General features: G+C 34.2%; 1 protein-coding gene across 1 annotated transcript in view; it reads left to right on the top strand.

Moving 5' to 3' along the window:
- KCNH5 (potassium voltage-gated channel subfamily H member 5) overlaps positions 1–13,498 on the top strand; it is a 331,896-nt gene that overhangs the window by 308,067 nt on the left and 10,331 nt on the right. The gene's annotated exons all lie outside the window — the stretch shown is intronic.

The following is a 13,498-nucleotide window of genomic DNA, read 5'->3' as shown; positions in this document are numbered from 1 at the left end:
TGATGTTTAGAAGGGCTGAGTGGCTTGGTCAAGTTTATACAGGTAGTCATTATCAGAGATAGTATCCAAACCCTTGCCTCCTGACTCTCAGAGACTTTTTTTTTTTTTAATTTTGCCACAGAATTTTAGTCTAGAAATAAGAGATATCCATGGGGGAAATGGAGAGTGGACTTAGAAACCAGAAAATGAGAGTACTGAATCCCACTGTGAATGATGGGCTGTCCATCCAAATGCCTGTTCACTTGACTCCTCTGAGTTTCAGCTATCAAATTCCACAAAATACAGAAATACCCAAGAATTATTTTATTTTATGTAAATTTGATTCCAAGTGTAAAAGATTGAAACAGTATTATATTATCTAGACTAGATATACATTTCTAAATCTTTCTAGAGGTTAATACTCCAATAGAGATAATTATTTACCTACTCAATCTGTATTTCCCAACAGTGAAGAATTTGTGTGTGTGGTATTAACTAAAAGCTGCATCATTCTTTTAGCATCAAATGCAAAAATTAACACGTTTAAGTAAATGTACTATAGTTGGTTTTCCAGACAAAAGCCGTGGAAATTTTCTTTCATTAAGAAAATATTTCTTAAGGTGTTGTAACTGCCTTACCTCAGTAATTGTTCTCCCTGAGGCACAGCAATTATCTTACAAGGCAAAAGCTAAAGCCACATATTAGGCGTGTTCCTGGGGACAAAGGAATAGTATCAAATGAGATCCAGTAGGGTAATATAGCTGAAAGTGCACTGTAAACTACAAAACAAAATTATACATAGGATTAGGAATGTCAGCATGGAATAGTGGAAGGAGCACTGGAGTTGACATCAGGAAATAGATTTCAGTCCCAGCTTGGCCATTTACTAGCTAAATGAGTTTAAGCAAGTCACATAACTTCTCTGACCTTCATCTGTTAAATAGGGATAATAATAATTGCCCTTCCTGATTTGTAGAGTTGCAGTGGGATGATGATGATTTGTAGAGTTGCAGGGGATGAGGTAACATATGCTAAAGTGTGTTATAAAATGTATCATCTTTGACAAATGTTAAACAATGTTATTTTCTACTTGCATACTGAAGAGTCCCATTACATATTCACATGTCTACATCTCCTGTGTATTAAACTTTTAGCCTAGAGTCATGACTTTGGTGTATGCCATTATTAAAGTAATTTAACCTCCCTTATCATATAATTTCCTTCTCCCCAGTCCTTTGAGCCTTTAAATCCTTTGCATCTCTCTTAAATTTAGATCAGGCATTCCTAAATCAGACTAGTCTAGTTGAGTTCAATAGAACCCGTTGGAAACCACACTTTGTCTCTCATTAGCTGTGTAGACTTGGGGAAGATTTTTTTTTTTTTTTTTTTGAGGTACACGGGCCTCTCACTGTTGTGGCCTCTCCTGTTGCGGAGCACAGGCTCTGGATGCGCAGGCTCAGTGGCCATGGCTCACGGGCCCAGCCGCTCCGCAGCATGTGGGATCCTCCCGGACCGGGGCACGAACCCGCGTCCCCTGCATCGGCAGGCGGACTCCCAACCACTGCGCCACCAGGGAAGCCCTGGGGAAGATTTTTAAATCTAAGCCTCAGTTTTTTAATCTATAAAATGGATTATTGTGAAATTTAAATGAGCAAATAATCCATGGGAAATACTTAGTAAAATTCCCTTAATCCAATATTTTTATTGCAGTAATTCCAAGATGAAAATATGTGGAAGCAATAGCTACTATGAATACAATAATTATGTTCCCAAAAGCAGTGTAGTCTAGTGGTTCATGTATGGGTCTCAGGCTATACTAGGGGCTTTATTCTTAGCTATTCATAACAAAACATAATAGACATGGTTTTTCTTCATCAGTTTTGTTCCTTTGAACTTGAGTGTGCTAAAAATTCTATACTAAGAATTTTGAAATAAAATAACTTTATTCTTCTGAATCTTCTCCTGAATTTTTAAATGCTAACAAATAGTCACGGTTGAAAATTATAGTTATTTAGGAGGAGTCTTTTTTTTTCTTAATAGTACATAATACGTTGTGTTCGGATTCTGGGGCAATAAATTTTCTTTTATTCTTGTTTAGCAATGCCTTTACAATTATTTCCTTTTTTAATGTCAGGTTCCCCCAAATTAGTTAGTTTTGTTTTGGTTTTTACCAATATATCAAGTATGTAAATGACAATTTTCAACTCAGTATACTTAAGACAATGTGGTGTTGAATTCAAATTTCAATCTCCAGTATGTCTGTCTCCAGTAAAACTATGTGAATGTTTGTTTAATTATTACCCCTGCATTGTTCATGACTTATGTAATTATTTTTCTTCTGGGTTAATGATCAATATTTTCATTTGTCTTGGTGAAGAGTTATGGAAATAGTCTTAATTTCATGTCTATTTATTGATAAATTTATATTTTTTTGTGTGAGAGGAAGTTTGTGAGTTGAAAGTAATTTTTGGAAAGTTTATGGTTATACCACATTTTGTTTGCTGATTCATCCGTTAATAGATATTTGGGTTGTTTCTACTTCTGGTCTATCATGAATAATACTACTATGAACATTCATGTATAAGTTTTTGCATGACTGTATGTTTTTAATTTTTTTGGATGTACACCTAGGAGTGGAATTGCTGGGTCGTATGACTACTCTATGTTTAACTTTTTGGGAAACTGCCAAGCTGTTTTCCACAGAGGCTGTAGCACTTAATATTCCCACCAGCAATGAATGAGGGTTCCAATTTCTCTACATCCTCCCAACACTTGGTATTTTCTGTTATTAATAATACTTGTTATCTTTTAATTATAGCCATCCTAGAGGATGTGAAATGTATATCATTGTGGTTTTGACTTGCATTTCCCTAATGACTAATTATGCTGAACATCTTTTCATGTGCCTATTGGTCATTTGTATACCATCTTTGGGGAAATGTCTATTCAAATTCTTTGACCATTTATATATATATATTTTTTATAGAAGTATAGTGGACTCACGATGTTGTGTTAATTTCCGGTGTACAGCAAAGTGATTCAGTTATACATACATACATATACATATATATATATATATATATATATATATATACACATACACACACACACACACACATATATATATATATATATTCTTTTTCAGATTGTTTTCCCTTATAGGTTATTACAAAATATTGAGTATAGTTCCCTGTGCTATACAGTAGGTCCTTGTTGGTTATCTATTTTATATATAGTAGTGTGGATGTGTTAATCTCACACCTAATTTATCCCTCCCCCTCTACCGTTTCCCCTTTGGTAACCATAAGTTTGTTTTCTATATCTATGAGTCTATTTCTGTTTTGTATATAAATTTATTCGTAGCATTTTCTTTTTTAGATTCCACATATAAGCAATATCATATGATATTTGTCTTTCTCTCTCTGACTTACTTCACTTAGTATGATAATCTCTAGGTCTATTTGTGTTGCTGCAAATGGTATTATTTCATTTTTTTTATGACTAATTCTTTTTTATGACTAACATTGTATATATGTTCCACATCTTCTTTATCCATTCATCTGTCGATGGACATTAAGGTTGCTTCCATGTTCTGGCTATTGTAACTATTTTTAAATTTAAATTTTTTTGTGTTTTAATTGTTGAATCGTAATAGGTCTTTATATATTCTGTATGCTAGATCAGGTATATGATTTGCAAATATTTTCTCCCATTTTGTGAGTTTTTTTACTTTTGTGATAGTGTCCTTTGAAGCAAAAAAGTTTTGAATTTTTGTGAAGCCCAATTTATTTATTTAATATATTTGGTAGCTTGAGATTTAGGTGTCTAAGAAAGCTTTACCTAATTCAAGGTCACTAACATTTGTGCTGTGGATTTCTTCTAGGAATTTTATAGTTTTAGCTCTTACATTTAGGTCTTTGATACATTTGGAGTTAAATTTTGTATATGGTATGAGGCTGTCATCCATATTCATATTTTATTGGTAAATATGCAGTTGCTCCAGCACCATTTGTTGAAAAGATTGATCTTTCTTCATTGAACCCCCTTGGCATCCTTGTCAAAAAGCAATTGACCGTAAATGCATAGGTATATTTATTTATGTGTTTATTTATTTATTTATCTTAGTTCTATTCCATTGATATATATGCTAGCACCACACTGTCTTGATTACTATAGCTTTGTAACAAGGTTCTTTTCCTCATGTTCTGGATTTTTTTTTTTTTTTTAGATTCTTTTCCCATATAGGCCATTACAGAGTATTGAGTAGAGTTCCCTGTGCTGTACAGCAGGTTCTTATTAGTTATCTATTTTATATATAGTAAATAGTATGTATATGTCAGTCCCAATCTCCCAGTTTATCCCTGCCCCCTTATCCCCTCGTAACCATAAGCTTGTTTTCTACATCCATGACTCTACTTCTATTTTGTAAATAAGTTAATTTGCACCCTTGTTTTTAGATAATACATATAAGCAATATCATATGATATTTGTCTTTCTGTGTCTGGCTTACTTCACTCACTATGACTATCTCTAGGTCCATCCATGTGGCTGCAAATGGTATTATTTTGTTCTTTTTTATGGCTGAGTAATATTCCATTGTATATATGTGCCATATCTTCTTTATCCATTCTTCTGTTGATGGACATTTAGGATGCTTCCATGTCCTGGCTATTATAAATAGTGCTGCAATGCACATTGGGGTGCATGTATCTTTTTGAATTATGGTTTCCTCCAGGTATATGCCCAGGAGTTGGATTGCTGGGTCACATGGTAGTTCTATTTTTAGTTTTTTAAGGAACCTCCATCCTGTTCTCCATAGTGGCTGTATCAATTTACATTCCCACCAACAGTGCAAGAGTGTTCCCTTTTCTCCACACCCTCTTCAGCATTTACAGTTTGTAGATTTTTTGATGATGGCCATTCTGACTGGTGTGAGGTGATACCTCATCGTAGTTTTGATTTGCATTTCTCTAATTCGTTGTAATAAGTTTTTAAACTGGGAAGTATGAATCCTCCAGTTACATTCGTATATTTTGATTTTTTTAAGCTATTCTGAGTCCCTCGCATTTGCACCTGAATTTTAGGATCAGCTTGTCAATTTCTGAAAAATAAGCAGTAATAATTTTGATAGGAGTTGAACTAAATCTACAGATCAATTTGGGGAATACTGTCATGTTAACAATATTAAGTCTTTCAACCCATAAACATGAGATGTCTTTCTGTTTATTTAGGTCTTCTTTAATTTATTTCAACAATGTTTTATAGTTTTTGTGTATAAGTCCTACACTTATTTTGTTAAAATTTTTCCTAAGTATTCTATTCTCTTTGATGCTATTTTCAATGATGTTATTTTATTAGCTTTATTTTCAGATGGTTCATTACTAGTGTATAGAAATACAACTAACTTTTATATTGATTTTGTATCCTGTATTCTTGCTGAACTCCTTTATTAGCTCTAATAGTTTTGTGTGTGTGTGTGTGCGTGCGCGTGTGGATTTTCTGTGTACCTAATCATGTCATCTCCAAATCAGATAGTTTTAATTCTTTTTCATTCTGGATATCTTTTATTTCATTTTCTTGACAATTTCTCTGGCTAGAACCTTTAGCACAATGATGAATAGGGGTGGCAAGATGGTACATGCTTTTCTCTTTCCTGAACTCAGGGGAGAGCTTTCAGTATTTTACCATTAAGCATGATGTTAGAGGGCCTGAATTTTTAGATTGTATTTGGCCCTACATATTATGTAGCTGGTCCTGCCTCATAAAGAAGAGCACAGTTGGGTTGAGGATTAAAGGATAAGTAGGAGCTCCCCAGCAGGTTAGGAGGAGAGAGAACAATATGTGCAGTATTAGATGCTGGATCTCAAAGTGATTCAGTGGCTGGTGTGTTAAGGTCAAGTGAGACTGGAGAAAATAGAGATTGGAGGGGCAGGTAGACTGAACCACGGTAGGCTTGCTGACTTGATTAAAGAGCTTTAGTTTTACTTTGTGATTTTTTGCGTGGGACACTATCATATCTGATACACAACAGCAAAGAATGGAATAAAGGGAAATGAAGCTAGAAATTGAGGCAAGGAGGACAAATCATGGATTACTGCAGTATTTGAGACAGTGAATCTAAACCTTGCCAGCTTTACCTTGGAACAGCTATATTCTTGGTTTTGAAGACTTTAGCTTCCTTATTTTATTATTTTTTTAATGAAAAAAAACTTTAGTTATAAAAACATGTAATTGTATCAGTAATTCTAGAATGTCCTGCATTTGCATCTTACTCACCACCCTTATTCACATTAGGCATTTCCCAACACATTAACAAAATCAAAACATATTCTTTTTCTCACGTCCTTTTTCCTTTCTACTCACCTCCCTTCCTTCCTTTTTCTTTACATTAATCAGTTAATTAATTAATTCCTCAAAGTTTATTTAGGACCAAAGAGGCTAAACTAGATCTGTAACACATTCCTTGCCCCTGAAGAGCCTATAGGTCTATGAGTGGCTGAAATGAAGCGAGGCAACCATATTTCTAACAGAGTGTGATGCATCTTGTTATCCTTCAGTCACACATGTTCACCCACCACAGCTGTCACTGTGGCCTTTGTTAAGAAAAGTTTATAGCCTCTGATGTATACATGATAGTGTTTAATAAGTACCGCTTTGTTGTATTAGTTCAGGTTCGAATGACTGAAAGGACTAGAGTTAGAATTAGTGACTAAGTTTACAGAAGCAGTAAAAAGAACCAAAGAACCAAACCAACTAGATCCTTAAATATCAGATGAACTGGAGCTGCTGCTTGACTGCATATAGCTATAGATTCCTAGTCAATTCACAGATCTGGAAAGTGATGGGTCGTTTCAGAGAGCACACCTCTAGCCTCCAAATTACATAACACTAAATCCATGTCATTAAATAAATGATTCTAACCCCTTTTTTTCCCTTGCCTTTATAGGATTTCAAAGTTCAGTACACATTCAAATTATTTAATTTTGGTATCCCTTTTATGATCAAATGTCCTACTTTTGAAATGGAAAGCTCAGTTGGCCATGTTCCCTGTTAAGTTTAAGAAGATTTTATCATTTAAATAAATTAAACCTTCTAGCATGGGCTCCCCAGAACCTAATGAAGCAACAAGAAGAAAAGCTTAAATGAAATAAACCTCTTTGCTGATAGAGAGAGTACAGATTGTTGTGCATTCTACCAATAAATGTGTGGCTAGAATCATAGCCTGATTCGTGATTTTTCTTTTTTAATTTTGTCCTTAATTTTTTGGTGTTCATTAGCAATTTGATGTGCCATTGGGCAAAAGACACAGAATACATCAAGTGCAGAAGGTTCTAGGTTATTAACACTGAGAAAAAAAACAAATGTTGCATTTTTTAAAAGCTAATTTGATTATCAAACACCATGTTGATAATCATGGATATATATTTTTTTTACATGATTTAATTCATGTAAGTTGATCTCCTATGAACTTCACTCAGATCCTTTAACATTTTCTAAAATAATGTTTTGGGGGATTTTGTTTTTTAATCTTTGCCTTCTAGGGAATAATCATCATCATTTCCATGTTATCATTAAGCAGAATTCATCTATATAGCTTATGTATTGAATTATTGAATTAACAGGAAAATTTTTACTCTGTGTGTGACACATTACCAATGTAAGAATCAACTGGATTATGAAAACTCATTGTTTGAAGATTCTTTCAATTGCCAAAAAGTAGCATGCAGGTTTTTAAACTAAACTGTACACTGTTTTGGAAGGTTTAACTAAATAAAATTTATCAATCTTTCTGTTCCTTATTAATTTGAACCATTTTATTTTACATGATTTATATTTACATGATTTATATTTATTTTACATGATTAAAAAGTTAAAGGTAAAAAGCACTTCTTTAAAAGGAAAGATTCAGCATGAGCTCAGATATTTTGAGAATGTTCATACTTGTAATAGTAATGTAGAATAATTTCCATCCTATTTTTTTATGATGAAATGTAGTCTCCTTAGTAATAAAAATAGATTGTTATTCAAACTTGGAGTTTAGGGTCATAAAGTGATCTTCAAAACTATAAGAACTTATAGGGATGGCTTATTACCTTTAAAAGTTTTGAAATACAGTGAGTTTTTTCTTATTTGTTATATAATAAATTTTTTATAACTTAAGATACAACAAAAAGCTATCATGCTTTACATGTAAGACATAGATCAACTGCTTGTGACACCTCAGTAGATTATTAGTCTTTAAACCCTGTAAATACAATAAAATCAACCCTGTTTTTTTGTTTTTAATTTCAGGGCCTATATTCTCTTACCTTGCATTAGGAAAGTTTTGCTTTGTCATCAACTAGAAAATAAGTTCTTAATGGATGTCATTCTATTCTTACAATTGAAGGATTCTGATTCAAGTTCTTTAAAGATTGATTTGTGGGTCAAAGATTTGAACCTGATTCTACTCAGCAAGAATTTGTCAACTCTCTACTTGCTTAACAAGCACAGAGCTTCAATTGTTTGTTCAATTCACCACTTTGAGGGATGGTTCATCATGGCAAATGCTCTATGAAGGGTTACCTGTTGGTTGTTAAACTACTATATCACTCCCTACTTCACCCACTCACCTATCCAGGTTTTCACAGGGTCCAGAAGGTGGTGTCAAAGTTATTTTGAGGAGCTGCAGTAGAGTATAATGGTTAAGACTATTTGTAATCTGACTCCTTGGATTTGTATCCTGGCCACTTACTAGCTGTGTGACCTAATGCAAACCATTTAAACTCTTTGTGCCTCAGTTTGCTCTTCCGTAACATGAGAATAATAGGACCTATCTCATAGAGTAGTTATGACAGTTAAATGAGATAATATGTTTGTGACCTCTTTGTTATATGAAAATTTTTGTAAGTATTTTTCAATAAGCCATAATTTCTGTTCTGCAGTCAAAAGAAATAAAATAAATTTAGTTTCATTCAGTAAACTCCATTCAGACCAATAGTTTTTTTAGAGTGACCTCTGGCTTAAAAGCCTGGTTATTGTAAATAGTTTATCAAATCCAGTTGTGAACTCTTAGGATTCTGTCTTCCATATACAAAACCTCATTCTTTCTCATTTCATTTTACATTTTCTTGGTGGCAAAATATGCCAACCCAGTTCTATTTCATTTGTCCCTTGATGCAGACTGGCAGCCTGGCCCTGTGACAGAATTTTTTTTTTTTCTTTGTTCTCAGTAGTTTGGCATTAGGAGTCTTTGTTCTCCACTTAATAGTAGCAGTGCAAATGCCTTTGTTGGTTCTTGGTGGGGTGGGGCCAGCTGGTGGTAAGGGAAACTGGATAAAGAAGGCTTTTTCTTCTGATATTTTACATGGGTACATTATACCCTTAAATCACAAAGCATCCCAAACTTGGTAAGCATACTGTAATTATAAGCAATTATTAGCCATTGTATTGAAAATTTAAAACATAAAGCTGTGGCCTAAGATGTCCACAGATTCTCAGTCTCCAGGAACCCCAAATCTTTCATAAACTGTGAACTTCACATGGCAGTATCAGTATGTCCCATTCAGATAAATAATGCATGATTTCTTAGTGTGTGTCCTAAATATTGCATGGATGTCCTGCATTTATCTGACACCCCTATGTGCCCTCCTCCACTGTTCATTTGAAATAGATGCTTTTTTCCCCAAACACGAAAGGTAATCTCAGTTACCACACTGCACTAAGGCTATGTCTTTCCAAGGTTAAGTAACTACCTTTAAAAAGGCAAACAAGGTCAGAGCGGAGTGGGAAGGAGGATGTCATGTCAGTTGATGGAATCCCTTTTCAGTGAACGGGGATGATATAGGAATAGAGTATCTGTGTTTCCATGTTTTGATTTGTCCTGTCCAAAGAGTGTTAATATCTTGAAGGTTTAGCACAAGCCCTGTTTACTCAGGAAGCATAAGAAACATGTCAACCCTTTAAAAGACTTCTAATTAAACTCCTAGAACTTTGATGTCAGACTTAGAGATTAGTATTACATTTTTAAAAATTACCCAACTTCATGTGCCAGTAGGGAAGGAAAAATATGCTGGTGTTAATAGACAGTTATTGAATTTAGAGAATATTTATTTTAAAATACAAATTATTGCCACTTGATAAGCTATATTTTGTGTATCAATCTTAATTTAGAAAATGTGCTTTTAGATGGAGGATTGCTTCTCCTTGACTTTTGTGTTTACAGTGATCATCACTAGTATTGGTTTCTAGTATAAGGTCAATGACTATATGTTATTCCTGGAAGCTGCTGAATCTCCAAGAGGTGATGAAAATGTTTTCAAACAGGAAGTATTTTACAAGAGTTCAAGGGAGACAACCAGCATATTTTGAATGTCTATTATATGCTGGAGACTATGTGCTTCACATGTATTTCTAATCTAACCAACAGCTTAATGAGAGAGGGTGATGGAGGTAAGTAATTTTGCTAGCGTCATAAAATTGTCTGATTCTGAAAGCACATTAATATAACTCCCTTGTGAATATTCCTTATAACCCTCATCTGCAGTTATTTTGTTCTTTAGATGACGGATCAAAAATCTCACGCTTACCAGATTCACTTCCAACTCTGATAATATAAGTGGTAATAATTTCTTACATAGCCTTTTAAATTTCTCTTGATGGAGTTGTAACCTTTCCCAGTATTATTTTCAAAATACATTTTTAATAAAATTTATGCTTACTTATTTGTGAATAGTCATCTGATGCTACATGTACTATATATTTAATTTTATATTTGAATTTTAAAGAATATTGGAATTTGAAGAGTCCAACCTCCTTCTCAGTGAAAGTATTACACAGACAACATTCACATTTGTTTGGCTATTTCAGTGATGTGAGTTTCATGAGTTTTCAAGGCAATTTATTCAATTAATAGGTAGTAGTTGGAAATGCAATTTGTATACTGACTTGGTATTTACCTTCCAGAAACTTCTAAGTATAAATCCTTGTTCTGCCCTCTGGAGCCACATAAATAAATTTAATCCCTCCTCCCACCCAACCCAGGTGCTATGTTGGTAAACTGTTTAACTTTTCAGTAGTTTTATAGCCTAGAACTCTTACCGTTTGGCCTCTAAACAGCGGATGGCATTAAAAATGGCTTTGGAGCATATCTATATGATTCAAAAGAAAACCTTACAAAAAATAGTGATGTACTGCAAGGAAAATTAAGAGATAAATGTTTTCTTACACATAGAAGTATACACACACGTATATATATACTAACATATATGTTTACATTTATATATTTATATATTTTCTATGAAATGGGAACATGAACATGAAAGCAAATAGCTCTGTTCAGTTGTCTCTTTACTATACTCCCTCTCTGATATGCAAGGAAGTGGAACTAAGTAAGCTAAGCAAGCTTCATCAGTGTTTCTACGTTGAATTTTAAGTGTATTGCATCTGTTAACTGGCATCGAAATATTTTTCCCTTTAGAAATGATCTTACCCTATCTTCAAGGGTTTTCTTTATAAAACAAAGTACAACTGGTATCTTGTCACACAAGTATAAAGTCATATGTTTTTATTTTTTTATTTTCAATAAGATTTTATTATTTTTATTATTATTTTTTTAACATCTTTATTGGAGTATAATTGCTTTACAATGGTGTGTTAGTTTCTGCTGTATAACAAAGTGAATCAGCTATACATATACATATATCCCCATATCTCCTCCCTCTTGTGTCTCCCTCCCACCCTCCCTATCCCACACCTCTAGGTGGTCACAAAGCACCAAGCTGATCTCCCTGTGCTACACAGCTGCTTCCCACTAGCTATCTGTTTTACATTTGGTAGTGTATCTATGTCCATGCCACTCTCTCACTTCATCCCACCTTACCCTTCCCCCTCCCCGTGTCCTCAAGTCCATTCTCTATATCTGCATCTTTATTCCTGTCCTGCCCGAAGGTTCTTCAGAACCTTTTTTGTTTTTTTTTAGTTTCCATGTATATGTGTTAGCATACGGTATTTGTTTTTCTCTTTCTGACTTACTTCACTCTGTATGACAGACTCTAGGTCCATCCACCTCATTACAAATAACTCAGTTTTGTTTCTTTTTATGGCTGAGTAATATTCCATTCTATATATGTACCACATCTTCTTTATCCATTCATCTTTCAATGGACACTTAGGTAGCTTCCATGTCCTGGCTGTTCTAAATAGTGCTGCAATGAACACTATGGTACATGACTCTTTTTGAATTATGGTTTTCTCAGGGTATATGTCCAGTAGTGGATTGCTGGGTCATATGGTAGTTCTATTTTTAGTTTTTTAAGGAAACTCCATACTGTTCTCCATAGTGGCTGTATCAATTTACATTCCCACCAACAGTGCAAGAGGGTTCCCTTTTCTCCACACCCTCTCCAGCATTTATTGTTTGTAGATTTTTTGATGATGGCCATTCTGACTGGTGTGAGGTGATACCTCACTGTAGTTTTGACATGCATTTCTCTAATGATTAGTGATGTTGAGCATTCTTTCATGTATTTGTTGGCAATCTATATCTCTTCTTTGGAGAAATGTCTATTTAGGTCTTCTGCCCATTTTTGGATTGGGTTGTTTGTTTTTTTTGATATTGAGCTGCATGAGCTGCTTGTATATCATGGAGATTAATCCTTTGTCCGTTGCTTCATTTGCAAATATTTTCTCTGATTCTGAGGGTTGTCTTTTCGTCTTATTGATGCTTTCCTTTGCTGTGCAAAAGGTTTTAAGTTTCATTAGGTCCCACTTGTTTATTTTTGTTTTTATTTCCATTTCTCTAGGAGGGGTATCAAAAAGGATCTTGCTGTGATTTATGTTGTAGAGTGTTCTTCCTCTGTTTTCCTCTACGAGTATTATAGTATCTGGCCTTACATTTAGATCTTTAATCCATTTTGAGTTTATTTTTGTGTATGGTGTTAGGGAGTGTTCTAATTTCATTCTTTTACATGTAGCTGTCCAGTTTTCCCAGCACCACTTACTGAAGAGACTGTCTTTTCTCCACTGTACCTTCTTGCCTCTTTTATTAAAGATAAGGTGACCATATGTGTGTGGATTTATCTCTGGGCTTTCTATCCTGTTCCATTGATCTATATTTCTGTTTTTGTGCCAGTACCATACTGTCTTGATTACTGTAGCTTTGTAGTATGGTATGAAGTCAGGAAGCCTGATTCCTCCAACTCCGTTTTTCGTTCTCAAGACTGCTTTGGCTATTCGGGGTCTTTTGTGTTTCCATACAAATTGTGAATTTTTTTGTTCTAGTTCTGTGAAAAATGCCATTGGTAGTTTGATAGGGATTGCATTGAATCTGTAGATTGCTTTGGGTAGTAGTGTCATTTTCACAATGTTGATTCTTCCAATCCAAGAACATGGTATATCTCTCCATCTGTTTGTATCATCTTTGATTTCTTTCATCAGTGTCTTATAGTTTTCTGAGTACAGGTCTTTTGCTTCCTTAGGTAGGTTTATTCCTAGGTATTTTATTCTTTTTGTTGCAATGGTAAATGAGAATGATTCCTTA

Source organism: Orcinus orca, chromosome 2 (genome assembly GCF_937001465.1).
Source record: "Orcinus orca chromosome 2, mOrcOrc1.1, whole genome shotgun sequence".
Classification (NCBI taxonomy): domain Eukaryota; kingdom Metazoa; phylum Chordata; class Mammalia; order Artiodactyla; family Delphinidae; genus Orcinus; species Orcinus orca.
This window is presented reverse-complemented; position numbering and strand designations above follow the sequence as displayed.